This window comes from Nipponia nippon, unplaced genomic scaffold (assembly GCF_047370975.1).
Source record: "Nipponia nippon isolate SJK-2023a ecotype South Korea unplaced genomic scaffold, ASM4737097v1 scaffold_4, whole genome shotgun sequence".
Classification (NCBI taxonomy): domain Eukaryota; kingdom Metazoa; phylum Chordata; class Aves; order Pelecaniformes; family Threskiornithidae; genus Nipponia; species Nipponia nippon.
Genome location: NW_028262358.1, coordinates 103,592,705 through 103,605,354, shown reverse-complemented (window position 1 = coordinate 103,605,354; position 12,650 = coordinate 103,592,705). Strand labels below are relative to the sequence as shown.

The window sequence follows — 12,650 nt, the reverse complement described above, 5'->3', positions numbered from 1 at the left end:
TGTGATTGATCAGAGATCTACAGAAAACCAGCCACCACTTTTTGTTGCCTATCTAAACTCCCCAAGACCAGAAGAGAGCTCTTACTTTCCCTTCCACATGCCTCTTCTGGCTCCTTTCATGATTTCCTGTGAAGACATGACCTTCCAAGCTGTCAGGCAGCCTCGCAACCAGCAGCTATCACAATCAGCATTACACTCTTTACACCTTTATACTAATTCTACCTAGGATTAAGCAAGAAAAAACATCTGCAAAATATAGCGTACTGTCTTTCTATATGCACGCAGCTGAAGTTCAAGTTGAAGCTTTTATATTACAGTATAGGAATGCAGGTTGCTCAGTTACTATTTCCCAGAAAGCTTCTGAAAAGATCATAATCCTAGAGGTGTCCTTTTGATAAGGTTCCTCTTTCTACAAGCTTCCTCTTTCTAGAAGATTCATTTTTGGTAACGTACCACTGCAAACTATTTCTTCCATTGCTTAATGTTTACCATCACCTATGTCTATCCCTCATCTCTGGCTGATTTTCCAAAGGCCAACACATAACGACAACTTCCTTGTTACTTCATTGCCTACTTCTAATATTTTCTAAGCAATCACGGTCTTTTCTCCCACATCTGGAAAACGACAATTATAAACATCCCAAAACCAAACTTGTTTTAATTCTTTGGTCCTTTCCACCTCATTGGTCATGGAAGTCTTGACTGCTCTGTGCTAGCAGGCTGCACCAGCATCAGATGGTCAGAAACAGATATTCTGCCTAGCAGCTGCAGTGGGAAGGTGAAGTGTGAGGGTTAGTGTGTGAGCACCTTCAGAGGAAGAAAATACTGTGGGGTTTGGGTTTTTTTTTTTAATCTGAGAAGTCAGTTAGAACTACTGGGTGGAAGGTAATGCTAGGCAAATTCCAACTCTAGAAAAAAGGGCACACATTTTTTACACTAAATATGATTAAGAGTTGGAGGAAAGTACAAACTATAGGGATGAATTAATCTATGGATATTTCCAAATTAAGACAGATTTTCTCTTACAGAACAAGCACTTCAGGGAAGTGGTGTTTTGACCAAATGTTTTATTAATTGCATGATGTCACCGCACAAAAGTAGCAAACATAACTGAATAGACTGTGAGGTATAAATAAGATGATCATGATGATTCTTCTGGCCTCAAACTTTATCTTTCCATTCAAGAGTTCCCATGCATTGGAAACTCTGAACAGCTGATATCACTCCATTTGTCAGGGAGGGGCAATGATCTTTCACTGCCTGAGGTGTCCTAAGCAATCCCAATGGTTGCTGTGATGTTATGATGTTGCTGTTGTTGTCCTGTTGTAAATGCCCAGACATCTTGACGGCTGCATTCAGCTCAAGATTTTTTCCTCTCCTGTGCTGCTGTAGTATTTGTGTCACTTGGGGAACACTGCCAGTGGATGGGATTGGGTACAAGTGTAACCAGACAGGCCACCGAGGCGGGGGGGAGGACAGCTGTCCTAAGCATTCAAAGTTTTACATACTGTGTCACTCTGATGTGACCTGGGCCTCAAGATATTTATTAAGCTGGAAGAAAGCCTTTTTTGGTCTTGCAGCTCTCTGAATCTGCCTACCTGTTATTTAGGCTACGTTACAGTAGTAACAGTAGTTACAGTACCTAATGCTGCCTTATTGCAATAGAAATTCAGAAGAAAAGAAACAGGCTCTATACTGCCCATGGAGAAAAAATTTACTGCCATCTCAAGCTATCTGTGTATCTAGAACCCATAAATTCCTCAGATTAAAAATAAGGATAATGGAAAAAGTGTTTGATACAGATATCAGTAAGGTAGGAATCAAAATGTTTATACTTATATCTGTAAAAGTTTTTCAGTCAGCAATGTAAATATTACCTTGTGATAAAAATAGACCTGCAGAGGAATACTCAGCGCACCCGGCATGTGAGACAAGACACAGGCTAGATGACTTATGAAAAAAAAATAAAAAGAACAAATTACAAATAACTCATCTAAGCTGCGTTTGAATGTGAAGAGTGTTTGTGTGGGGAATCCTACAGTCTTTATTTGGGTAAAAGCACACTGAAATCAACTGAATCTTTAACTTGAGGACCAAGGGTGCTAGAGGGTGACTGATTTAGTGACAATTGAATGCCAAAGAGTGGGAAGAGTAAATAATCAGCTAATGGCATGGGCAAAGAATTCAGCAAAACCTCCCCGTCAGGAACACTTGCAGCTGTGCAATAACTGAGGAGCAGTAACAGTAATGGTGAGAATTGGTGACCTCCAAATGTAGCTTGATTTGAAGCACCAGAATATGGACCATGGAGAGAAACAGTAGTCAGAGGCTGGGACAGAATAATCAAGTAGGACTCTTCAGTCTGTTTTCTGTAATGAATGTTGTTTTGTTTTATGCACTATGGCATTGCTCTTGAAGACCTGGAGAAGAAACGACAGAGCAGTGTGACTCATTGCCACTTCTGCAAAACAGTGGTTTCTTCCTTTATTGTTACTAAAAAGGTCAAATGCTATCTGTTAAAACAGGGTAAATTTGGGGCCTGCCTGGGACTGGCAGTCTTAGCACACTTCTTGTTGTACCTCCCTGTAGTCAACTCAATCCTTTTGGTTATAACAACTAAAGAATCAAAGAAATCCACTAGTAGTGAGGAACAGGAATTAGGGGGCCCAGTTGCTATCATTCCTGAAGAGAATTGCACCTGGGCTGCATTTCCAATAGTTCTTGCCTCTTTACAGTGAAACCTGGTCAGATCTCCAGTGTATCATTCCTTCAAGCTGTTGTGGATGTGAGTCATTTAGCCCTGAAACCAAACAATATCATTTTTCTAATGAGAGTTACCTGCTTCCAGGAGTATAGAAAAAGGCTCATTACTCTAGAGCACATTTATGTCCATATATGTCAGATTGTACATCATGCATGGTGTGGGTCATATGCAGCCTAGCTACATGCTTGCAGTGACATGGACTGATGGATATGCCACACAAAGTTCAATAACCTTGAATAGTGGGATATGCCTGAACTTGATCCTGTTTGATGTTTTCACATCAGCTCTCACATTGGACTCATCATACAGGTGATCTGCTGTGTGATCTGTTATGTACTCCTTTCCTTCTCCTTTTTCCCTGTGAAACAGGAGCACATAATTTCCATGTTAGCTGTGTGAGGATATGTGGAGTGTGAGAATGTTTTTTTCTGTAAGATTATCTGACCGAGGACTGTGTCAAATAGGATGGTAAGGAAAAGGGGAGAGCCAAACACACAGACACGAACAACCTGACTGGTTAGTGATAATGAAGTCAATAACCAGAAACAAATCTGGGTAGTGGCACTAATTGATAAGGATAATGGAGTGTTAGAATGCTTATTCCAGCAAGATGATCTGATTGAGGAGCACCTAAAATCAGGTTGATAAGAAAAGGTGAAGGCAACAAACATACAGAGACACAGACCTGCGAACAATGGAGACTATGAGAAGAAACAAACCTTGCCAGTCACACTTATGGGCTATTCCAGAAAAACTAAGCTGGATTTTGCAACTGATAAGATTATAACTAGAGGGGTTGGGATGGGGTGGGTGAAGATCCTGAATGTTGGGCCAGAGGAGTGGGAATTGGTAGATCTGTGCAAAGCGATGAAGAAATGTTTAGGGGAAGAAATCAGGGAGGAACAAGGAGAGAAACAGACAAAAAGGGGTATAAAAAGGGCCAGTTGCGTGTAAAACAGGGCTGGTCAGTACACTTGTCTGACTGAGCCCTGCACCTGATCATTGCAGTCTGTCCTGTCTTCTTTAAAACCTTTTTTAACTATCTCTCTGTGTAATCTCACTCTTCACCCCATGTTGTGTGAGTGCTGCATGGACTGAGTGCCAGTTACTGGGGGACTGGGTGCTAGCTGTTGGAGTCAGACTGGGGGTGTAGGTACCCCTAAACCCTACATGTAGGTACTGGGGGGACCCGCGGGTGTGGGGTGCATGTGGGATGAGTGTATGAGTGTGTGCATCTGTTTGCAGCAAGCACTGGCCTAGATCAGAGAGAGAGCAGATGACCAGACAGCAAATGTGTGTGTGCTTGTGAATGTGGAGAGGGTCGTGTGTGTGCCTGCACTAGTGACCTTCAGTCCCTGTCAGCTCAAGGGAAGGAGGGCACAGGACCAGAGGCGATAGGCACGAACTGAAACACAGGAGGTTCTGAGCATCAGGAAACCCTTTTTTTTTACTGTGAGGGTGGCCAAGCACTGGCACAGGTTGCCCAGAGAGGTTGTGGAGTCTCCATCCTTGGAGGTATTCAAAAGCCGTCTGGACGTGGTCCTGGGCAACTGGCTTTAGGTGACCCTGCTTGAGCAGGTGGGCTGGACAAGATGACCTTCAGAGTCCCCTTCCACCTCAACCATTCTGTGATTCTGTGACTGGGCTCTCTGTGCTTACATCTGGTGAGTCCTGTATGCAGGTGCTGTTACAAGCAGTAGCCCCCACAGCTGGCAACTACTAAAGCCTGAAGTCATTAAAATAGACTTTTCATGGTGCTACCCAGTGGTGGATTTGGAACTGTAGCTGTCTCGCCTGCATTTCCCAGGGTGGTGAAGCCTCTGGGCCACATGACTGCAGTGTAACTAGCTCCTGTCTCTGCCCTCTTACAACCTGCGGTTGCGTCTAGATTTAATCTGTTTTTGCTGACATTGAGATTAGTTGATAGAGATAACCGTTGCTACAGCAGATATCTGCAGAGCGTAGTGTGTGACACGAATAAATATACCAGGGTAAGACAAAAATCATTATGGTCCTTACCTTTGCACTTGGTTGAAAAATAGATCTCATTAGATCTCAATGGTACATGAAGAGGTGACGCTGAGCTGATATACTGCTAGTGGGGTCTCCTATGTTATGGTTTGTCTAACTAAGTACAGTTAGTAAATTGTAGTAAGTGTTGTAGCTTTCATTAAGGTTTATCAGAACCACTTCTAAAAGATTTGATTAAATTAAAAAAAACCAACAACATTTGACATCTGAGCTGAACTTCATGTTACTGGTGAGAGACTGTAATTTGCTTAGGTCACCCTAAAATTTAGTAAAACAGATTTACCTAAGCATTCCCAGTGGCTGAAACCCCAATTTTAATTAAAGTATCACTGTCAGCCCGTTACCAGCTCTAGAGTATTTTATGCTGTCCAAAGCAGTGGAAAATACACTGTTGTTGCCACTTGCAGTAACTCACAAAATAAGTAGTTGAAACATTCTGCTACACCAGGCAACCCTATATTTTCTGTTTGTGGCTGAGCTGACCCTCTGACAGCTTTTTAAAGAGGCATTAAATCAAGAAGGATATGAATCAGAGCTTTCCTGAGTCAGTAAAACCTTACCACTGAATCTGATGTGCTCCAGAGTGGGTCCTTGGACAGCAGGGTGACACATTACCATTTAAATATCTTATAAATGATCGACTCACTGTAACTCAGTGGTATATTTGTCTTCTTAGATATAAATAAGGATATTTACCAAGAGATTCACTTTATCTTATGTTACAGGGAAAAAAAATCCCGACATTTTGATATTCAGGTATTTTAGTATTTGTTCAAAGGCTCGTACTAGAAGTGTCTGATTTTTCTGGATGCAGTTCAGTCTAGCTCTGTTGAATTGCTGGTTGAAAACCCCTGTCTGACTGTTTAAAACAGGTTCTAGCAAATGGGATTTTTGCAGCCGTTGTCCTCTCTCCTGGGAGCTGCACAGCCTTCCCTCGGTTGCAAGTGTCTCCCGCTTCTCCTCCTCCAAACGTCTTGGCTCTTCTATGGTCTTGTCTCCACACAGCCTATCCTCATTTCTGGGAGGGGTAGTTTTAACTTTTGGCAGTTTGCAGCTGTGTGTAGCCAGCCTTAAAATACTTGCAAGTTGGGCATCAAAAAAGAAAATAAAAAGGTTCTAACAGAAGAGAAAATGCATCAAGAAAAATGAAAATAAGCAGAAAGCAGGAGGTAGAGAGAGAAATGTTCAAGCTTCTTAGGAGCCAGGATGGGGCTGTTCTCTCCCCACCTGAAAGAGGCAGTCAGGTGTGTTTTCCCTTGGGGATTTGTGCTCAGTTGCGTGAACACATTTACAGTACTGTCAGCAGTGAAGTGTATCTGTACTCCTCTCTTGTTAGCTAATCTTCATAAGCAGGTGCACTGCATCCAATTTTTTTTTTTAATTAAGTCTTTCAGGTGGAGGTATTGTCTTTTGAATAAGACACATTCTATTTGGTACATATATGGACCCCACACTTGGTAATCCTGAACTTCTGACCGAAGGCAGTAACGGCAGTAACTGCAGTAACTGAGGAAAGAGCATGATTTATTTTTCATATGGTTGAATTTGCATGCATATCTTTCATTTGTAATGCCGGGGAGATGCTAGGACCTGGGCAGCTGTAAAGCAAATCCAAGAGACCACTATGTGATCACCAGTGCACAGTATCCATTGTTCTAGCACGGCTTTAGAAACCTTACCATAGGGCTTTGTGAATAATTAGGACTGCTGCAAAGATATAAACTACAAATATGCTAAAAGCATTTGAAGAAATCAAGAGCTAACATATTAACAAAGTCAGACTTCAGAAGCTTCCATACAAAGATACATTAGGTTTTCTTGGAACTGGAGAAAGCTAAAATCACAAGGCCACTATTAAGGCACTCTTACAGGCTAAAAACATTCTAATACCATTACATTTCATTTCATTACTGTTTGATGTTTCCTCCAGTAGCTACAAAGCTAATGCATCTTTTTCTGAGCTCCATTTCAGGTCTCGGTCTTCTCCTTTATGGGAGTAGTTGAGACATTACTGAAGCCTGTATCAATTAAACAACCCACATCAAGGGACTCGTATCAGATAGAGAGGTAATTCTAAAATACCACATTCACTAAAGGATTTTAGCACATGCTCAGTTTTAAGTGCTTGAATAATCCTTTTGATACCCTGCTAAATCTCTGCTTTAAAAAAGCATCTCTTAGGGAAGAACTTCTATTTGGGAAGTGGAGGGATCAGGGGAAGATGTCTTCAGTGTCAGGGAGGAAGTCTGAGAACATAATGTAAATTATTTTATGATTAAAATGCTGGATAATTTTTGGATGGTATGTGTTCTGCTGCCTAAATTTCAACACCACTGAATAACACAATATTGCAGTTTTCCCTTCTATCCTATTTTGTGAATATCTATGAAGAGAAGGAGAATTTATTTATTGACTTACCTGGAGACAACCTGGGACTGGCCCCACTGCATGGCTGGTTCTTGCCTATGACATGTTCCCCACAGCCCTCAGGATATACTTTCACCACACCCTGAAGAAAGAACTTAAAATAGAAGAGAGCTCAAATATAAAGGCAGACAGAGCAGGCTCTACGTTCCTGCATTTTTTTTAAAGATAATAAATATAGAACAAGAAATTGAAAGTAGAAAGTGTAATGAGAACTTTAAAGTTTTCCTGAAAACCAGCCTCTTGCCTCCCACAGGAAAATGCAATAGGAGAGAAGAGAAGGAGCTGTGTAAGTAAAGTGGGTTTGCTCTGGATTATTACATGATAATTACTTTGACAGCTGCTTCTGAAGCAACATCTATGCTTAGTGCATGTGCACTCATTCCACTGTGTCTGTCTCTGTAGATCTAATTCTGTCAGACTGAGTTATAATTTAAGATCGATGGGAGGAAGGGGAAAGTCTGTGTCAAGCAAATGGTAGTCCTAAACAATAAGAAAGTGGGAAAGATCCTTAGCAGAGCTATTTAGGGAACTTGGATGAATACTGTGGATGTGATTAGAAGCCATTGGTTAAAGGCTTTTCCACATCTTGCTCTGCTTCCTGTACATGTATGCATAAGAAGAACACATGACTTAAAAGAGCATTGTTCATGTATCAAAGTTTCTTATACAGAGCACTGAAAGATCTTAATTGTCACTTAGTGACTTTGGTCTTGATCCCATTCCTGTACAAGTAAATTGAAAATAGATCTTCTTATTTTCAAATACATTGAATATCAATGAATTCCCTACTTACTGTATGTTGCTGACTCACTGGATATTTGAGTCATTATGGGCCAAGTCATGAGGTGTGATTAAGTCTTCCATATAGCCAGGTTTTCCCAGACATGTTGTTCTTTTTTCCAGGCAGAATAACAGGAATGTGATTATTTCCTCATACTTGTCACAGTGCCTTGTCAGAGTTCCTACCCTTGCCTTGCCTTGCCTTGCCTTGCCTTGCCTTGCCTTGCCTTGCCTTCCCTTCCCTCCCCTTCCCTTCCCTTCCCTTCCCTCATATGGGCTTATGTCACGGGACAAATCCCTACGGGGTTGCACACAACCGTAATGGGGCAGAGTGACTGAGCCCACGCTCACCAGCTCTGCAGAGCAAGTGCTGCTACGCCACCGCATCTGGACGTGTCAGAGCCACCACAGCGGTGCCTTGGACCTTCTGGATAGAAATCTGGGAGCCCTACAGGCACCAAACCTCCATTTTAGTTGGTAGTAATCAGGGACCATCACAGACCATCAGGGTCTCACAGAATCGAGTGCTTTGGTTGTGTTTGTTCCTCTGCCTGCATATGCCTCTGTGTGTATTAATTCCACCTACTTTACCTACAAGACACAGAGAAACGTCTCTCAGGTTGACTGGTGATATTATGGATGTGGAAATAGTGAGTAGGAACTGGACTTTCTTTAAATCCATGTTAATGGGCTTTTTATATAGTTGCTATGCCTTCAGATATTGCAGCCTTGTTCTCAAATCCAGGGAGCTCTTAAAGAGGCAATGGGGAGGCTTATTTTACAGCCTGAGGCACCAAGAGAATCTCATGTCTCTACTAATAAGATTCTGGAGCTTACGTCTCCTCAGTGGTCTTCTAAGTTACTGATTATAATTAAACTTCCATCATTTCTAAATAAAAAGTTTAAACTGTTTTCTGACATTAAACTGTTTCCCATGTGCTTGGTGTTGCTGGGAAAAGAAACCCCACTTTTAACATAAACAACTGCGTTTTTTAGGAATGAGGTCTATTTTTTATTAAAATACAGTATAAAACTTCATATGGGGTAGGGCTTTCCTTCTGCCTTTATATCACACCCTTATTGCCTATTAGGCTGACCTCAGTTTTGGGAGAATCACTTGGTTAGTTCTAAATATAGCATTGCATCTGCCCTTAAATGGGAGTGAAGGGGCAGTAGCCTTTAGAGAGGGGAATTATTTTTGTTTTCCTCAGACAGAGTTTACTAAGCTGGGAAAGGCTGGTCTTCCTCTCTGCTTTGCAATTTTTCTATATCTCTTGGTAAGTCAATTTTTCATCTAGGTTTTTCTTGTTCAGAACAAATGGGAGTGATTGTGGGAAGGTGGTGGGTGCTTTTCTGTAAAAAATAAAGTACCTTCCTCGGGGAAAACAAGCCATAAGCAGGACACAGATTGATTTGTGAAAAGACAAACAAAAAAGTGAAGTAGAATTGTTTTATTCTGTGCATAGTCAGCTTGATTTTATCGTGTATTACATTTTCTGTTTCTTTCTGCATGTAAAGAACTACGTTATACCGATCCGTAGCTCTATTGGTATATGTGTTTCTCCAATTGCACATATATTGGCAATGCCACTTTCTTGTGTTCTTATACTGTATAAAGAGACAAAGCATGATTTATCTGAAGTATGTGCATAAATAATTAAGCATAAAATCCTATAGTAGCTGGCAAAACTATTTGGCATGCTGATGTGTTCTGTGCCACATGGAAATTCCAGCTAAATACCACTGATAGAGTCTTGGGAAATCATGTTCATGCTCTTGAAACTACGCCTGTGTGTTGATAATACCTGTGAGCCAATGAAAGTATCGTAATGAAGGCTAATGAAGGTTGGGATGATGGGAAGTGACTGACTTTCACTAGCTCATTTTCTCATTGTCCTTGCTGTCCATTTGAAGGGATGTAGTACACTCACTAAATGAAGCAAAATCTTAAAATTTTATGGGAACAAGTTATGAATCTTTGTGCATTTGGAGTGTTAGGATGGTAGGATTTCAAGTCAATGTGGCCAAATTCAGCCTAATTTAATTCCCAGTCATGTAAGAGCATGAATTCATGAGTCTACAGAAGTACTCTCTCTGGACTTTATACAGTTTAGCTTGTAACAAGGATATGGCAAAAGAAGTCAGACTGGGGGCTTCCACTCCCTTCCACCATGAGAGTCATAGAAAAGCCAAAATTACATTTTTTAGACTCCCAACAATGCAAGAACTGGTGCTCCCCTCCGCAATAATGACCTCCTTTGAAGGAAGGGTAACTATGACTCTGTCTCTTACCTCTTTGCTGCAGAGCATAGCTGGTGATTAACTCCATCAATGACTGTGGCTATGACCATGACCATGACCACCCATGGTATATTCCAAATTGCCTCCTCACTAACTGTTATGGCTGGAGGGTGAAGAAAACCAATCAGGGACTATTACAAGGTCAAGGTGTGCATTCTAACTAATAATACATGTGCTATAGACAAATGATTGCTTTAAACTGCTTAATCTACCTGTATGTCTTTGTAAGCAAAATCACTTGATGTAGTGAAATGTTAAAAGTCTATTCATTCAAAATACATGAAATTATTAATAAAGAATAGACCCATCTGTGATGGCCAGCATCATCAGCTGCTTGAAAATGTTGCTTTGCTGGACATTCAGATGACTAGAAATTGATAAAAGAACTCCATTTTTAGGTTTAATGAGAAGAGTGATGCATGTACTTCTAGGGATGATTTGAACCAGACTGAACCTGTTGTCTACAAGATTTCTGTTTAAAACCAATTTGTGAAACTAGGGTAATGCTATTCCTATACAAAGGAGGTATGATCAATAAAACTAAGACCAGCTATGGTGTAGCTAAAGATGTCAGAAAAGAAAAGGCAAGGAATCTCAAAGCTTGCTGAGTAATGATGTCTGGAATTCCATATGGTTTAAGCAAATGGGAATTCCATATACTTTTTAAATTTCAGAAGCATTTGTATTCTGTTGTCAAAAAGGTTAAAACTGAGTTCTTATTATGCAGAAGGAAAAAACTCTTCAATGGGAAAGACAGAAGCATCTTAAAATGACAGTAGATTTTGTGGTTTTTTAAGTTCATCCTTTTTCATACACAGAACATAATTTTCTGTGTAAGATTTAAATACACGCACGTACACAGAGATAAAAGACTGGAGAGAAATAATAGCATTTTAAAAGTTTATTACCGAAATGGGGAAGATGTTACTAGACCCTCTACATTCCATTCTGATTTAAACTGCAGTGTCTATGAGCTGCATAATCATTCATGCTGGTTTTACAAGATTTCCACCAAAGTAAGTTTCCTGGGGGAAAATGTTCTTATGTTATTATCTACTGCAATTTCTACAGAATTGACATAACCATCTGGAAAGGACCACAAGTTTTGTGAGGCAATATGATAATTCTTTAAACTGGTCGTTAGAAGCAACTGATGACTAGAAGGTGTTTTTTTTTTTTCTTTTTTTTCCCTTTTATCTTTCATTGTGGTATATAGGTGGTATGGAATTAAATATATTTTATCAGCTAAATATCATGGGCTTTAATGTATCATGGAAGTATAAACTGGCAAAATAAGGCTTCCTAAAAACACTTAACTTTGAACAATGTGGAGAACAACAAGCAGAACTACAGACAGGTAGAGGAAACGATGCCTACATCATGGGAAAAACAGGACAAACCCTCAAGTCAATGCAAATGGTCAAAGACATTTAAGAAAGATGTGATACAGAGGAAGATCATGAATGAGGCTATTCGCGTAGGAGCAGGATGTGCTGATCTTTCAGCCAGAATGAGGAGGATAGGCTACTTGAGGGCTGGCAGGAACCCCAAAATTGTTTTTGGCACTTCTGCAGATGGACAAGGACAGAGATGAGCAAAGAAAGTACATGTTGCATGGTATAGCATTGACAGGTCAGGCAGAGAAAGTACATGCTGTATAGTGCATCGCTTATGACAGGAGCCTCCTGAGTCTAGGAATGCAAGTTGTCTATCTATGGTGAGCACAACCGTGTTCTCCTTCCCATGGCATTTGTCAATCCCATCCATCAGTTTATTTGGTTGTGTGCCTGCTCTCTGAGGCTATGTGAATGATCATGCTAGAATTTACTGCCTGTCCTTTAAATCTTAAATTAACTCACTTATCAAACTAACAATGTCTATATCAGACCCTTGGCTTCTCTGCTCAAGAATGTGGCCCCTTGTCACGTGGTCCTAGATTATTGCTTTCTATTCAGATCAGTATTACTATGGCAAGAAACTATGCATATCTTGGCTTGGGAACTCTGCCTTTTACTCATGACCAAGTATAAATTGTTATATACACACTACTAAGCATGTGAAAATGTATATTTGTGTAAACTGATTTGAACAGTCTAATTAATTTGTGTTTTATATCATTAATCCTCAAGGACATTTTGGCTGACTTAATAATTTTGTTTGGGTTTAATAGTCTTTTGAGTGGTTCACACAGAACATAGATTAGTGCAGTTTAGGTCCTGCTGATGTCCCCAGCATTTACAGTCATAGAAATAAACAGTAATAGTACTACTACTACTACTACTACTACTACTAATGTAGGAGTACAATGGTGCTGTGTTCCACCAAAGAAGTAAAGGTCAGATAAGAG

The 12,650-nt window shown here is 40.4% G+C and overlaps 1 protein-coding gene across 1 annotated transcript in view; it reads left to right on the top strand.

The window, feature by feature from the left end:
* Positions 1 to 9,168: 9,168 nt before the first annotated feature.
* Positions 9,169 to 12,650, top strand: part of MYOM2 (myomesin 2) — an 81,813-nt gene continuing 78,331 nt past the window's right edge. The window contains exon 1 of the mRNA XM_087776342.1: positions 9,169 to 9,279. The gene's annotated coding sequence lies outside the window, so the exon portion shown is untranslated. The remainder of the gene's footprint in view (positions 9,280 to 12,650) is intronic.